Source organism: Perissodus microlepis, unplaced genomic scaffold (genome assembly GCF_051167445.1).
Source record: "Perissodus microlepis isolate ML-2025 ecotype Zambia unplaced genomic scaffold, ASM5116744v1 scaffold_36, whole genome shotgun sequence".
NCBI classification, from domain to species: Eukaryota; Metazoa; Chordata; class Actinopteri; order Cichliformes; family Cichlidae; genus Perissodus; species Perissodus microlepis.
Window position 1 is genome coordinate 1,423 of NW_028182058.1, and position 17,125 is coordinate 18,547.

The following is a 17,125-nucleotide window of genomic DNA, read 5'->3' on the forward strand; positions in this document are numbered from 1 at the left end:
TCTGTTCAGTCTTGTGATCTATTTCTCTATTCTGTTTTTCTATTATCTCTTCTTTTTTTGTTATTTTATGGTGAGCTTCTCCCACTTGGTGCTCAAGTCTCTCTAACGCTTCCTTGAGTTTTGCGTTCTCTTTCTTTTGTTCGTTTCTCTCACTTTCAATAAGTGACAACTGAGCAGCAATGCTGCTGTTCTGTCTAAGGAGATATTCTTCCTTTTCCAGACAGTCATGGTGCATCATTTGAACGGTGTTAACCTGTTAATGAAAACATTCTTGGCAAATGCTTTCGCTTTCGTCCGTCTTGCGCCGGTCCACGAATTTCACCTCTAGCGGCACAATACGAATGCCCCCGGCCGTCCCTCTTAATCATGGCCCCCAGTTCAGAGAGAAAACCCACAAAATAGAACCGGAGTCCTATTCCATTATTCCTAGACAACTGAGCAGCAATGCTGCTGTTCTGCTCAAGGAGAGATTCTGCCTTTTCCTGAAAGTCACGGTGCATCCTCTGAATGGTTTTAACCTGTTCCTGCATTTTAGCCTCCAGAGATTCCACCTGTGCAATCCCTGTTAAGCTTTGAAAAGCCCCAGTAAGCTGCAGGTATTATAAGGCCTACTGCGGCAACACCTAAACCTATTTTAAGTAGGCGTTTGGCACCATGACGCCATGAACCACTAGTCGGAACCACGTCAGGAGGCTGTTTTGAGACAGGAGAATCAAGCTCTTCAGGTTCAGGAGCAAGATTGTCCAGCTGCAGAGGTTCACCAGTGATCTTGTGAACAGCAGCTAATACTTTTTCTTCCTCCTCCCTTCTCAGCTCATCCTTAAGATTTTCAATGATCTCTCTTTTCATTTTTAGATGTTCATAAAGTTCATCTATGAGATCTTGTTTATGAACAAGTTTGAAATTCTGCTTTTTGACTTCTTCTTCCAGCCAAAATATTTGCAGTGTCAGACTTCCTGTCGTCTTTGCTTGATACTCAAGATTTTGTAAACGTTTCTTGAGATTTGCGTTCTCTGTTTTTAACTTGTTTATCTCAGCAGCAATGCTGCTGTTCTCCTTAAGGAGATATTCTTCTTTTTCTTGAAAGTCACGGGGCATTCTCTGAATTGTGCTAACCTGCTCCTGCATTTTAGCCTCCAGAGATTCCACCTGCCACTGCTTTTCATCCAGTGTCTGTCTCACCCGACGCTGAAGAGTACAAATTTCTATTTTCAGCTCAACTGTGAGTTCTGTCTTGCGAAATATTTCTCTATATTGTTTTTCTATAAGCTCTCCTTTTTTATTGTTTTATGGTGAGCTTCTCCCAATTGCTGCTCAAGTCTCTCTAAAGCGTCCTTGAGATCTGCGTTCTCTTTTTTTTTTGCTCGTTTCTCTCACTTTCAATTTGAGACAACTCAGCAACAATGCTGCTGTTCTGCTCAAGCAGAGATGCTTCCTTTTCCTGAAATTCATGGAGCATCATCCGAAAGGTTCTAACCTCTGCTTGCAAATTTTTATTCTCTGCAACAATTAGAGCTTTGATGTCATCTGACTGTTGAGTCACTTCTTCAAGCTCAACCATGCTTTCTCTAAAATGGATATTCCTGTCATGCACATCTGTACTAATTTGCTCATGCTCATTTTTAAAGTGATAGTAATTTTTTTTGTAATAATTCTTTTTGCGCTTTAGGGTGCTTAACTCCAACTGGAGTTGTTGAATTTTCATTTGAAGCTCCATAGGGTCAGGTATTTCTCTCTCCATCAACCCATACAGTCTTTGTGTTCTCTTTCTTTTGCTCGTTTCTCTCACTTTCAATCTGAGACAACTCAGCAACAATGCTGCTGTTCTGCTCAAGGAGAGATTCTTCCATTCCCAGAAAGTCACGGTGCATCGTCTGAATGGTGTTAACCTGTTCCTGCAATTTGGCCTCCAGAGATTCCACCTGTGACTGTTTTTCGACCTGAGCCTGTCTCACCTGACATTGGAGATCGCATATTTCTTGTACCTGTTCAACTATCAGTTTCTGGTTTTGCACTATTTCCCTATTCTGCTTTTCTATTATCTCATTTTTTGTTGTTGTTTCAATATGAGCTTTTTCCACTTGGTACTCAAGAGGCTCTAAAGGTTTCTTGAGTTTTGCATTCTCTTTCTTTTGTTCGTTTCTCTCACTTTCAATAAGTGACAACTGAGCAGCAATGCTGCTGTTCTGTCTAAGGAGATATTCTTCCTTTTCCAGACAGTCATGGTGCATCATTTGAACGGTGTTAACCTGTTCCTGCAATTTATCCACCAGAGATTCCACCTGTGACTGTTTTTCATCCAGAGCCTGTCTCACCCGACGCTGAAGAGTACATATTTCTTTTTTCAGCTCAACTATCTGTTCAGTCTTGTGATCTATTTCTCTATTCTGTTTTTCTATTATCTCTTCTTTTTTTGTTATTTTATGGTGAGCTTCTCCCACTTGGTGCTCAAGTCTCTCTAACGCTTCCTTGAGTTTTGCGTTCTCTTTCTTTTGTTCGTTTCTCTCACTTTCAATAAGTGACAACTGAGCAGCAATGCTGCTGTTCTGTCTAAGGAGATATTCTTCCTTTTCCAGACAGTCATGGTGCATCATTTGAACGGTGTTAACCTGTTAATGAAAACATTCTTGGCAAATGCTTTCGCTTTCGTCCGTCTTGCGCCGGTCCACGAATTTCACCTCTAGCGGCACAATACGAATGCCCCCGGCCGTCCCTCTTAATCATGGCCCCCAGTTCAGAGAGAAAACCCACAAAATAGAACCGGAGTCCTATTCCATTATTCCTAGACAACTGAGCAGCAATGCTGCTGTTCTGCTCAAGGAGAGATTCTGCCTTTTCCTGAAAGTCACGGTGCATCCTCTGAATGGTTTTAACCTGTTCCTGCATTTTAGCCTCCAGAGATTCCACCTGTGCAATCCCTGTTAAGCTTTGAAAAGCCCCAGTAAGCTGCAGGTATTATAAGGCCTACTGCGGCAACACCTAAACCTATTTTAAGTAGGCGTTTGGCACCATGACGCCATGAACCACTAGTCGGAACCACGTCAGGAGGCTGTTTTGAGACAGGAGAATCAAGCTCTTCAGGTTCAGGAGCAAGATTGTCCAGCTGCAGAGGTTCACCAGTGATCTTGTGAACAGCAGCTAATACTTTTTCTTCCTCCTCCCTTCTCAGCTCATCCTTAAGATTTTCAATGATCTCTCTTTTCATTTTTAGATGTTCATAAAGTTCATCTATGAGATCTTGTTTATGAACAAGTTTGAAATTCTGCTTTTTGACTTCTTCTTCCAGCCAAAATATTTGCAGTGTCAGACTTCCTGTCGTCTTTGCTTGATACTCAAGATTTTGTAAACGTTTCTTGAGATTTGCGTTCTCTGTTTTTAACTTGTTTATCTCAGCAGCAATGCTGCTGTTCTCCTTAAGGAGATATTCTTCTTTTTCTTGAAAGTCACGGGGCATTCTCTGAATTGTGCTAACCTGCTCCTGCATTTTAGCCTCCAGAGATTCCACCTGCCACTGCTTTTCATCCAGTGTCTGTCTCACCCGACGCTGAAGAGTACAAATTTCTATTTTCAGCTCAACTGTGAGTTCTGTCTTGCGAAATATTTCTCTATATTGTTTTTCTATAAGCTCTCCTTTTTTATTGTTTTATGGTGAGCTTCTCCCAATTGCTGCTCAAGTCTCTCTAAAGCGTCCTTGAGATCTGCGTTCTCTTTTTTTTTTGCTCGTTTCTCTCACTTTCAATTTGAGACAACTCAGCAACAATGCTGCTGTTCTGCTCAAGCAGAGATGCTTCCTTTTCCTGAAATTCATGGAGCATCATCCGAAAGGTTCTAACCTCTGCTTGCAAATTTTTATTCTCTGCAACAATTAGAGCTTTGATGTCATCTGACTGTTGAGTCACTTCTTCAAGCTCAACCATGCTTTCTCTAAAATGGATATTCCTGTCATGCACATCTGTACTAATTTGCTCATGCTCATTTTTAAAGTGATAGTAATTTTTTTTGTAATAATTCTTTTTGCGCTTTAGGGTGCTTAACTCCAACTGGAGTTGTTGAATTTTCATTTGAAGCTCCATAGGGTCAGGTATTTCTCTCTCCATCAACCCATACAGTCTTTGTGTTCTCTTTCTTTTGCTCGTTTCTCTCACTTTCAATCTGAGACAACTCAGCAACAATGCTGCTGTTCTGCTCAAGGAGAGATTCTTCCATTCCCAGAAAGTCACGGTGCATCGTCTGAATGGTGTTAACCTGTTCCTGCAATTTGGCCTCCAGAGATTCCACCTGTGACTGTTTTTCGACCTGAGCCTGTCTCACCTGACATTGGAGATCGCATATTTCTTGTACCTGTTCAACTATCAGTTTCTGGTTTTGCACTATTTCCCTATTCTGCTTTTCTATTATCTCATTTTTTGTTGTTGTTTCAATATGAGCTTTTTCCACTTGGTACTCAAGAGGCTCTAAAGGTTTCTTGAGTTTTGCATTCTCTTTCTTTTGTTCGTTTCTCTCACTTTCAATAAGTGACAACTGAGCAGCAATGCTGCTGTTCTGTCTAAGGAGATATTCTTCCTTTTCCAGACAGTCATGGTGCATCATTTGAACGGTGTTAACCTGTTCCTGCAATTTATCCACCAGAGATTCCACCTGTGACTGTTTTTCATCCAGAGCCTGTCTCACCCGACGCTGAAGAGTACATATTTCTTTTTTCAGCTCAACTATCTGTTCAGTCTTGTGATCTATTTCTCTATTCTGTTTTTCTATTATCTCTTCTTTTTTTGTTATTTTATGGTGAGCTTCTCCCACTTGGTGCTCAAGTCTCTCTAACGCTTCCTTGAGTTTTGCGTTCTCTTTCTTTTGTTCGTTTCTCTCACTTTCAATAAGTGACAACTGAGCAGCAATGCTGCTGTTCTGTCTAAGGAGATATTCTTCCTTTTCCAGACAGTCATGGTGCATCATTTGAACGGTGTTAACCTGTTAATGAAAACATTCTTGGCAAATGCTTTCGCTTTCGTCCGTCTTGCGCCGGTCCACGAATTTCACCTCTAGCGGCACAATACGAATGCCCCCGGCCGTCCCTCTTAATCATGGCCCCCAGTTCAGAGAGAAAACCCACAAAATAGAACCGGAGTCCTATTCCATTATTCCTAGACAACTGAGCAGCAATGCTGCTGTTCTGCTCAAGGAGAGATTCTGCCTTTTCCTGAAAGTCACGGTGCATCCTCTGAATGGTTTTAACCTGTTCCTGCATTTTAGCCTCCAGAGATTCCACCTGTGCAATCCCTGTTAAGCTTTGAAAAGCCCCAGTAAGCTGCAGGTATTATAAGGCCTACTGCGGCAACACCTAAACCTATTTTAAGTAGGCGTTTGGCACCATGACGCCATGAACCACTAGTCGGAACCACGTCAGGAGGCTGTTTTGAGACAGGAGAATCAAGCTCTTCAGGTTCAGGAGCAAGATTGTCCAGCTGCAGAGGTTCACCAGTGATCTTGTGAACAGCAGCTAATACTTTTTCTTCCTCCTCCCTTCTCAGCTCATCCTTAAGATTTTCAATGATCTCTCTTTTCATTTTTAGATGTTCATAAAGTTCATCTATGAGATCTTGTTTATGAACAAGTTTGAAATTCTGCTTTTTGACTTCTTCTTCCAGCCAAAATATTTGCAGTGTCAGACTTCCTGTCGTCTTTGCTTGATACTCAAGATTTTGTAAACGTTTCTTGAGATTTGCGTTCTCTGTTTTTAACTTGTTTATCTCAGCAGCAATGCTGCTGTTCTCCTTAAGGAGATATTCTTCTTTTTCTTGAAAGTCACGGGGCATTCTCTGAATTGTGCTAACCTGCTCCTGCATTTTAGCCTCCAGAGATTCCACCTGCCACTGCTTTTCATCCAGTGTCTGTCTCACCCGACGCTGAAGAGTACAAATTTCTATTTTCAGCTCAACTGTGAGTTCTGTCTTGCGAAATATTTCTCTATATTGTTTTTCTATAAGCTCTCCTTTTTTATTGTTTTATGGTGAGCTTCTCCCAATTGCTGCTCAAGTCTCTCTAAAGCGTCCTTGAGATCTGCGTTCTCTTTTTTTTTTGCTCGTTTCTCTCACTTTCAATTTGAGACAACTCAGCAACAATGCTGCTGTTCTGCTCAAGCAGAGATGCTTCCTTTTCCTGAAATTCATGGAGCATCATCCGAAAGGTTCTAACCTCTGCTTGCAAATTTTTATTCTCTGCAACAATTAGAGCTTTGATGTCATCTGACTGTTGAGTCACTTCTTCAAGCTCAACCATGCTTTCTCTAAAATGGATATTCCTGTCATGCACATCTGTACTAATTTGCTCATGCTCATTTTTAAAGTGATAGTAATTTTTTTTGTAATAATTCTTTTTGCGCTTTAGGGTGCTTAACTCCAACTGGAGTTGTTGAATTTTCATTTGAAGCTCCATAGGGTCAGGTATTTCTCTCTCCATCAACCCATACAGTCTTTGTGTTCTCTTTCTTTTGCTCGTTTCTCTCACTTTCAATCTGAGACAACTCAGCAACAATGCTGCTGTTCTGCTCAAGGAGAGATTCTTCCATTCCCAGAAAGTCACGGTGCATCGTCTGAATGGTGTTAACCTGTTCCTGCAATTTGGCCTCCAGAGATTCCACCTGTGACTGTTTTTCGACCTGAGCCTGTCTCACCTGACATTGGAGATCGCATATTTCTTGTACCTGTTCAACTATCAGTTTCTGGTTTTGCACTATTTCCCTATTCTGCTTTTCTATTATCTCATTTTTTGTTGTTGTTTCAATATGAGCTTTTTCCACTTGGTACTCAAGAGGCTCTAAAGGTTTCTTGAGTTTTGCATTCTCTTTCTTTTGTTCGTTTCTCTCACTTTCAATAAGTGACAACTGAGCAGCAATGCTGCTGTTCTGTCTAAGGAGATATTCTTCCTTTTCCAGACAGTCATGGTGCATCATTTGAACGGTGTTAACCTGTTCCTGCAATTTATCCACCAGAGATTCCACCTGTGACTGTTTTTCATCCAGAGCCTGTCTCACCCGACGCTGAAGAGTACATATTTCTTTTTTCAGCTCAACTATCTGTTCAGTCTTGTGATCTATTTCTCTATTCTGTTTTTCTATTATCTCTTCTTTTTTTGTTATTTTATGGTGAGCTTCTCCCACTTGGTGCTCAAGTCTCTCTAACGCTTCCTTGAGTTTTGCGTTCTCTTTCTTTTGTTCGTTTCTCTCACTTTCAATAAGTGACAACTGAGCAGCAATGCTGCTGTTCTGTCTAAGGAGATATTCTTCCTTTTCCAGACAGTCATGGTGCATCATTTGAACGGTGTTAACCTGTTAATGAAAACATTCTTGGCAAATGCTTTCGCTTTCGTCCGTCTTGCGCCGGTCCACGAATTTCACCTCTAGCGGCACAATACGAATGCCCCCGGCCGTCCCTCTTAATCATGGCCCCCAGTTCAGAGAGAAAACCCACAAAATAGAACCGGAGTCCTATTCCATTATTCCTAGACAACTGAGCAGCAATGCTGCTGTTCTGCTCAAGGAGAGATTCTGCCTTTTCCTGAAAGTCACGGTGCATCCTCTGAATGGTTTTAACCTGTTCCTGCATTTTAGCCTCCAGAGATTCCACCTGTGCAATCCCTGTTAAGCTTTGAAAAGCCCCAGTAAGCTGCAGGTATTATAAGGCCTACTGCGGCAACACCTAAACCTATTTTAAGTAGGCGTTTGGCACCATGACGCCATGAACCACTAGTCGGAACCACGTCAGGAGGCTGTTTTGAGACAGGAGAATCAAGCTCTTCAGGTTCAGGAGCAAGATTGTCCAGCTGCAGAGGTTCACCAGTGATCTTGTGAACAGCAGCTAATACTTTTTCTTCCTCCTCCCTTCTCAGCTCATCCTTAAGATTTTCAATGATCTCTCTTTTCATTTTTAGATGTTCATAAAGTTCATCTATGAGATCTTGTTTATGAACAAGTTTGAAATTCTGCTTTTTGACTTCTTCTTCCAGCCAAAATATTTGCAGTGTCAGACTTCCTGTCGTCTTTGCTTGATACTCAAGATTTTGTAAACGTTTCTTGAGATTTGCGTTCTCTGTTTTTAACTTGTTTATCTCAGCAGCAATGCTGCTGTTCTCCTTAAGGAGATATTCTTCTTTTTCTTGAAAGTCACGGGGCATTCTCTGAATGGTGCTAACCTGCTCCTGCATTTTAGCCTCCAGAGATTCCACCTGTGACTGCTTTTCATCCAGTGTCTGTCTCACCCGACGCTGAAGAGTACAAATTTCTATTTTCAGCTCAACTGTGAGTTCTGTCTTGCGAAATATTTCTCTATATTGTTTTTCTATAAGCTCTCCTTTTTTATTGTTTTATGGTGAGCTTCTCCCAATTGCTGCTCAAGTCTCTCTAAAGCGTCCTTGAGATCTGCGTTCTCTTTTTTTTTTGCTCGTTTCTCTCACTTTCAATTTGAGACAACTCAGCAACAATGCTGCTGTTCTGCTCAAGCAGAGATGCTTCCTTTTCCTGAAATTCATGGAGCATCATCCGAAAGGTTCTAACCTCTGCTTGCAAATTTTTATTCTCTGCAACAATTAGAGCTTTGATGTCATCTGACTGTTGAGTCACTTCTTCAAGCTCAACCATGCTTTCTCTAAAATGGATATTCCTGTCATGCACATCTGTACTAATTTGCTCATGCTCATTTTTAAAGTGATAGTAATTTTTTTTGTAATAATTCTTTTTGCGCTTTAGGGTGCTTAACTCCAACTGGAGTTGTTGAATTTTCATTTGAAGCTCCATAGGGTCAGGTATTTCTCTCTCCATCAACCCATACAGTCTTTGTGTTCTCTTTCTTTTGCTCGTTTCTCTCACTTTCAATCTGAGACAACTCAGCAACAATGCTGCTGTTCTGCTCAAGGAGAGATTCTTCCATTCCCAGAAAGTCACGGTGCATCGTCTGAATGGTGTTAACCTGTTCCTGCAATTTGGCCTCCAGAGATTCCACCTGTGACTGTTTTTCGACCTGAGCCTGTCTCACCTGACATTGGAGATCGCATATTTCTTGTACCTGTTCAACTATCAGTTTCTGGTTTTGCACTATTTCCCTATTCTGCTTTTCTATTATCTCATTTTTTGTTGTTGTTTCAATATGAGCTTTTTCCACTTGGTACTCAAGAGGCTCTAAAGGTTTCTTGAGTTTTGCATTCTCTTTCTTTTGTTCGTTTCTCTCACTTTCAATAAGTGACAACTGAGCAGCAATGCTGCTGTTCTGTCTAAGGAGATATTCTTCCTTTTCCAGACAGTCATGGTGCATCATTTGAACGGTGTTAACCTGTTCCTGCAATTTATCCACCAGAGATTCCACCTGTGACTGTTTTTCATCCAGAGCCTGTCTCACCCGACGCTGAAGAGTACATATTTCTTTTTTCAGCTCAACTATCTGTTCAGTCTTGTGATCTATTTCTCTATTCTGTTTTTCTATTATCTCTTCTTTTTTTGTTATTTTATGGTGAGCTTCTCCCACTTGGTGCTCAAGTCTCTCTAACGCTTCCTTGAGTTTTGCGTTCTCTTTCTTTTGTTCGTTTCTCTCACTTTCAATAAGTGACAACTGAGCAGCAATGCTGCTGTTCTGTCTAAGGAGATATTCTTCCTTTTCCAGACAGTCATGGTGCATCATTTGAACGGTGTTAACCTGTTAATGAAAACATTCTTGGCAAATGCTTTCGCTTTCGTCCGTCTTGCGCCGGTCCACGAATTTCACCTCTAGCGGCACAATACGAATGCCCCCGGCCGTCCCTCTTAATCATGGCCCCCAGTTCAGAGAGAAAACCCACAAAATAGAACCGGAGTCCTATTCCATTATTCCTAGACAACTGAGCAGCAATGCTGCTGTTCTGCTCAAGGAGAGATTCTGCCTTTTCCTGAAAGTCACGGTGCATCCTCTGAATGGTTTTAACCTGTTCCTGCATTTTAGCCTCCAGAGATTCCACCTGTGCAATCCCTGTTAAGCTTTGAAAAGCCCCAGTAAGCTGCAGGTATTATAAGGCCTACTGCGGCAACACCTAAACCTATTTTAAGTAGGCGTTTGGCACCATGACGCCATGAACCACTAGTCGGAACCACGTCAGGAGGCTGTTTTGAGACAGGAGAATCAAGCTCTTCAGGTTCAGGAGCAAGATTGTCCAGCTGCAGAGGTTCACCAGTGATCTTGTGAACAGCAGCTAATACTTTTTCTTCCTCCTCCCTTCTCAGCTCATCCTTAAGATTTTCAATGATCTCTCTTTTCATTTTTAGATGTTCATAAAGTTCATCTATGAGATCTTGTTTATGAACAAGTTTGAAATTCTGCTTTTTGACTTCTTCTTCCAGCCAAAATATTTGCAGTGTCAGACTTCCTGTCGTCTTTGCTTGATACTCAAGATTTTGTAAACGTTTCTTGAGATTTGCGTTCTCTGTTTTTAACTTGTTTATCTCAGCAGCAATGCTGCTGTTCTCCTTAAGGAGATATTCTTCTTTTTCTTGAAAGTCACGGGGCATTCTCTGAATGGTGCTAACCTGCTCCTGCATTTTAGCCTCCAGAGATTCCACCTGTGACTGCTTTTCATCCAGTGTCTGTCTCACCCGACGCTGAAGAGTACAAATTTCTATTTTCAGCTCAACTGTGAGTTCTGTCTTGCGAAATATTTCTCTATATTGTTTTTCTATAAGCTCTCCTTTTTTATTGTTTTATGGTGAGCTTCTCCCAATTGCTGCTCAAGTCTCTCTAAAGCGTCCTTGAGATCTGCGTTCTCTTTTTTTTTTGCTCGTTTCTCTCACTTTCAATTTGAGACAACTCAGCAACAATGCTGCTGTTCTGCTCAAGCAGAGATGCTTCCTTTTCCTGAAATTCATGGAGCATCATCCGAAAGGTTCTAACCTCTGCTTGCAAATTTTTATTCTCTGCAACAATTAGAGCTTTGATGTCATCTGACTGTTGAGTCACTTCTTCAAGCTCAACCATGCTTTCTCTAAAATGGATATTCCTGTCATGCACATCTGTACTAATTTGCTCATGCTCATTTTTAAAGTGATAGTAATTTTTTTTGTAATAATTCTTTTTGCGCTTTAGGGTGCTTAACTCCAACTGGAGTTGTTGAATTTTCATTTGAAGCTCCATAGGGTCAGGTATTTCTCTCTCCATCAACCCATACAGTCTTTGTGTTCTCTTTCTTTTGCTCGTTTCTCTCACTTTCAATCTGAGACAACTCAGCAACAATGCTGCTGTTCTGCTCAAGGAGAGATTCTTCCATTCCCAGAAAGTCACGGTGCATCGTCTGAATGGTGTTAACCTGTTCCTGCAATTTGGCCTCCAGAGATTCCACCTGTGACTGTTTTTCGACCTGAGCCTGTCTCACCTGACATTGGAGATCGCATATTTCTTGTACCTGTTCAACTATCAGTTTCTGGTTTTGCACTATTTCCCTATTCTGCTTTTCTATTATCTCATTTTTTGTTGTTGTTTCAATATGAGCTTTTTCCACTTGGTACTCAAGAGGCTCTAAAGGTTTCTTGAGTTTTGCATTCTCTTTCTTTTGTTCGTTTCTCTCACTTTCAATAAGTGACAACTGAGCAGCAATGCTGCTGTTCTGTCTAAGGAGATATTCTTCCTTTTCCAGACAGTCATGGTGCATCATTTGAACGGTGTTAACCTGTTCCTGCAATTTATCCACCAGAGATTCCACCTGTGACTGTTTTTCATCCAGAGCCTGTCTCACCCGACGCTGAAGAGTACATATTTCTTTTTTCAGCTCAACTATCTGTTCAGTCTTGTGATCTATTTCTCTATTCTGTTTTTCTATTATCTCTTCTTTTTTTGTTATTTTATGGTGAGCTTCTCCCACTTGGTGCTCAAGTCTCTCTAACGCTTCCTTGAGATCTGCGTTCTCTTTCTTTTGTTCGTTTCTCTCACTTTCAATAAGTGACAACTGAGCAGCAATGCTGCTGTTCTCCTTAATGAAAACATTCTTGGCAAATGCTTTCGCTTTCGTCCGTCTTGCGCCGGTCCACAAATTTCACCTCTAGCGGCACAATACGAATGCCCCCGGCCGTCCCTCTTAATCATGGCCCCTGTTCAGAGAGAAAACCCACAAAATGGAACTGGAGTCCTATTCCATTATTCCTAGACAACTGAGCAGCAATGCTGCTGTTCTGCTCAAGGAGAGATTCTGCCTTTTCCTGAAAGTCACGGTGCATCCTCTGAATGGTTTTAACCTTTGCGCGCAAATTCTCGTTCTCTGCCACAATCAGATCTTTGATGTCATCTGACTGTTGAGTCATTCTTTTAAACTCTTCCATCTTTTCGTCAAATTTTCTCATCAATCTTCTCATGCACATGTACTAGCCAAACCTGACAGGCAATAATGAGGAGCATATTTTTAACAAATGCACTCAAAGCTTGAAAGCTTCAACTCAACATCTGAGTAGTGATTGGTTATGATGATGCTCAGGGGCCCGACTCAACTTAAATCGACAATACAGCCAAACTCATTGGAAAGAGCTTTTGACACCATCTACAAGCCCTATTTTCTACTCTGTTTTAACACTGATCAAACTCTGCGACAATATAACACTAAGACTTGTCAAGAAAAACGTCTTGATGCATTCTCAATCATCCAGGAAAGTAAACGCTACGTCCAGATGAACAGAATCAACTTTTTGGAGTGTAAAGAAAAACATTTAGAAAAAGAACCTCCAATATAGTCAGTAAATGCAAAAGTACATACCTTTATTATATACATAAAAACAATTATAAATATAATTGTAGATGAAAGAATGGGAAAATTTAAAAGTTAGTTGAGTGACTTTGAAAATGTACAGTTCAAACTGAAAATGTACAGTTCTGACACCACCAAGTAACCTATAATTTACCTCTCTCTGAGCCTCTGTTAGTATCTGAAGCTGATGGTCTGGTAGTCTCCTCCTCAAGGCATCTGAAATCCTGCACAACAGCGTTGGTCGCAATGGTTGGCTGTCAGAATCTGATGAGGTACGAGGACTCAATAGGACTTCCTGCACTATATCAGCAGGGGATTTAAACACTGTAGGTGGCTTGGGTGATAAGGACTTCATCTTTAACAAGGCCCTGCTCTTCAGGGGCTTGTCGTAGTGTTTGTCCCACTCGCAAAGCTGCTCTACTACCTGCTCCTCCATTCTCTGGCTCACCTTCTCATCCAAAACCTTTATCAAACTCAATCGTTCTTTATGGCATGTTATTTTTAGCTTTCTCTGTTTTAGACTGACCTGAACTTCAGGCCCGCGCACCATACAGTGGAAATGTGTTTTCCTTTTTGCTTTTTCGAATCTTCGGATCATGCGCATGCCAAACCGTTGAGAGGGATTGGTTCAGATCACGGATCAACAGTGTTCCGTTTCACCACCAATTTTCAAACAAGATATTTTTCCTTTTGTTGCAGGGCATGAACCTCTGCACACAAATTCTGATACGCTGCCTGCTTTTTTTTTCAGCTTAGATTCAAGAAGCGCCAGCTTATCAGGGAGCTTTTGTTTGATCTCATCCTAAACTGTCTCCCTTTTAAGCGCTTTCCTTAATGTTTGAATTGTTCTCACACCAAACTGGATGCATCTGTTTAAGCTCGTCTCTAGAGCAATGGAAATTATTTTTATAATAATTCTTCTTGAGGTTAACGGTGCTCAACTCAAGCTGGAAATCTTAAATTTTCTCTTGAAGCTCCATAGGCTCATATTTGGTGGCGATATTTCTCTCGCCACCGACTCGTACAATCTGAGTGATTCCTCTCAAATCTCTCTGTCAGACAGTGAATTAATTCATGTCTGAATTAATTCCCAGGAATTCATGTTTCCTGAGAGAAACAAGTTAAAGACAGAGAACACAAATCTCCAGAAATGTTTACAAAATCTTGACTATCAAGCAAAGACGGCAGAAAGTCTAACACAACAGATATTTAGGGTGGAAGAAAAAGTCAAAAAGCAGAATTTCAAAATTGTTCATAACCAAGAGAAACCAAATCTCAGGAAATGTTTAGAAAATCTTGATTAATTCATGTCCCAGGAAACATGAATTAAGGATGTTTTATTTATGAATTTCTCTGTCAGAGGCTGTAATGTCAGTGCTTTTTAGTCCTTAAAGTCATTCCAGCTTTTCCTTCACATGGTTCACCAGACTTGCTGACTGATAAAGGTGACTCCCTCTCCCCCTCAAGGCTCAGTGTGTGTGTGTGTGTGTGTCTGTGTGTGTTGATATATTTTACACTTTAGTTTTGTGAAGGATATCTTCCACAACCCCAGTATGAAAAAATGTGACATGACATAAATTAATCTGTAAAACAAAGGTTTATTTGAAGCCATTGAGGTTACAGTGATCCTTAAAATGTACATGTGTTTTGTTCTACATTATGCTGGGCTTACACTGTGCGATTTTTGGCCCATTTTGAGCCGATTTTTGAGTCGTGCGATCGGCCTGATTTTGGCCTTCATCGTGCGTCATGCATCGTATAGTATATGTGGGGTAACGAGACACGATTAACACCTCACGACCAGCTCCCGATCATCAATCGCTTGGTCGTGAGGATTTCAAACCTGTTTGAAATCCTCGCGACCGTCGTGAGGGTGTCACCGCAGTTTGTCACACTGCGCACGCGCAAACACAAATGTCAGCGAAAAAGACGGCGCAGCACTGCAGTGCAGCGTGTGATCTGGACACAAGCGATGGAGGCACAACTTGTAGAACTTTGGAAAGCTCATCCGAGCCTTTTCGATGTGGCCTCACAAAATTATCACGACCACAACAACCGTGAAAATAGTTGGATCTACACTGCTGCTCAATCACAGCTGCCTGATCAATGTTTTTCATTAGCAATTTAGCAAAGTTGATGGTGGTGGTGTGCGTGTCTGTGTGAGTGAGAGACAGAATTTCTGTTATAACTTTCATTTTATGTACGCACAGTGTGAGCACTCAGGTCGCATCAGAGCATCGGGCCGTATAGTGTGAGACCCTGCATCGTGACCTATGAACTTCTAACCCCTGCGAGTCAACCGTACAGTTTGAGCAGGAGCTGAATCGCGCGACTGAAAAAAATCGCACAGCGTCTGCCCAGCATTAGGCAGGTCAGTTCCTTATTAAAGAGGCCAAGGACGTCATGTTTCTATATCATCTCTCCCCTGTTAGACCCTCTTACCCAAAATACACTAGCCAGTTTAATGCTCAATCTTTTTACCAGCTTAAGTAAATTATATTGCACAACTTCCTCACCAATAAAAGAATATTTACAACACGAGTTTGCCTTCCATGTAAGGTCCACTTCGATGGCAGTAATGGAACTTGTAGAAGGGATATCTAATGCTATAGATAATAAGGAATATACTGTTGGTGTTTTTATAGACTTAAAAAAGGCGTTTGATACAATTGATCATTCTATATTAATGAATAAACTAGAGAGATATGGCATAAGAGGGTTAGCATACAAGTGGATGAAAAGTTACCTGGATGACAGATATCAATATGTCGAATTCAATAATGTAAAATCTAAGCAGTTGAAGGTAACTTGTGGTGTTCCTCAGGGCTCTGTGCTGGGCCCTAAATTATTTATATTATATATAAATGACATATGTAGCATTTCCAAACTGTTAAAATGTGTATTGTTTGCTGACGATACCACTCTGTACTGCTCAGGTAAAAACCTAGAACAGCTTCTGACTACAGCGGAAAAGGAGTTAAATATATTAAAAAACTGGTTTGATGTAAATAAGTTATCATTAAATATAAAGAAAACAAAATTTATTATTTTTGGCACTAGACAAATGAAAAATGTATCTAAAATAAGGGTTAATGGAATTGAAATTGAAAGAGTGTACGAAAATAAATTTCTTGGAGTGATAATTGATGATAAGCTGAGTTATCATCTTAGAATCTACAATTCTAAGATGATCTGTCCCACTGGAGGTCAAACACAGTTCGTCTCATTCACAGGAGGTTCAGGCTGAGTTCTGATCTTTCTTGCTCATATAAACCATGTGAAAACAAAAATGTCAAAAACCATTGCTATTCTCTATAAAACAAAGCATGTCCTGAACAAAAAATCATTATACACACTTTATTGTACTCTGTTGCTTCCATATATGACTTACTAACAGGAGATATGGGGTAATGCATATAAAATGAACACTCTTCCTATTTTCAAGTTACAAAAAAGAGCTATAAGAATTATGAACCAATCAAACTATATAGAACCAACTAACATTTTGTTTATTAATCTGAATACCCTGAAATTTTATGATTTAGTTGAATATAAAATGGCACAGATAATGTATAAAGCACAAAATAACTTGCTTTGCCCCAGTACTCAGAAGCTGTTCAAAGTCAGAGAGAGTCAATATGACTTAAGGGGAACAGATTTCTTTAAAAAAAACAAGATAAGGACAAATATAAAGCAGAGATGTGTTTCTGTTAGAGGAGTTAACCTGTGGAATAGTTATGACAGTGATTTAAAAAGGTGTAGTTCAATTTCCTTGTTTAAAAATATGTTTAAAAATAGAGTATTAGAAAAATATATATATCAAGAATGAAAAGAGCAAAAAAACAAAAAAACTCTTGATTCTTTTGCTTTGATGTAGTTACTTATCTAAGGTGGAAAGTTTTTTTTTTCTTGTTTGTTTGTTTGTTTGTTTTGTTTTTGCTTTGTTTTATTATTTGCTTTGAGCCCTGTGTACAGGAGCTGCATGCAAAAAGATCTTTTGTTAAAAGGGGTGGCGTAATAAGCAAATGCTTCAGCCAGTACCTTTTGATTAGCCTTGTCTCATGCTTTCTTGCTTTGTGGTAGATCTTTGTTCTGTCTTCACTGAGATATTTGAATGCTAATCAATCAAATCAAATCAAAATCAAATCAAAATGTGCAAAAGGATCGTGTGTTTTCAGTTTATTTTGGGGATATTGCCCTTAAATTGAACTCATGCTTACAATGACGGGATGTAAGCACAGAATGTTCTGTATGTGTAACTTGGAAAAAAGGGTTTGTAAAGGAGCGCTTGTTGGATTCACTACTTCTGCTCAGAGGTGCTCTTTGGATGGGATACTTTTTTTTTTTAAACAGGTTTTCTTTGTTTTTTTCGGCCCACTGGCCTTCC

General features: G+C 40.4%; 4 pseudogenes; all 4 read right to left on the reverse strand.

Moving 5' to 3' along the window:
- Positions 1-261: 261 nt before the first annotated feature.
- LOC146360527 (uncharacterized) lies at positions 262-2,724 on the reverse strand (annotated as a pseudogene).
- On the reverse strand, positions 2,618-5,080 carry LOC146360528 (uncharacterized; annotated as a pseudogene).
- On the reverse strand, positions 4,974-7,436 carry LOC146360529 (uncharacterized; annotated as a pseudogene).
- On the reverse strand, positions 7,330-13,174 carry LOC146360530 (uncharacterized; annotated as a pseudogene).
- Positions 13,175-17,125: the final 3,951 nt, after the last annotated feature.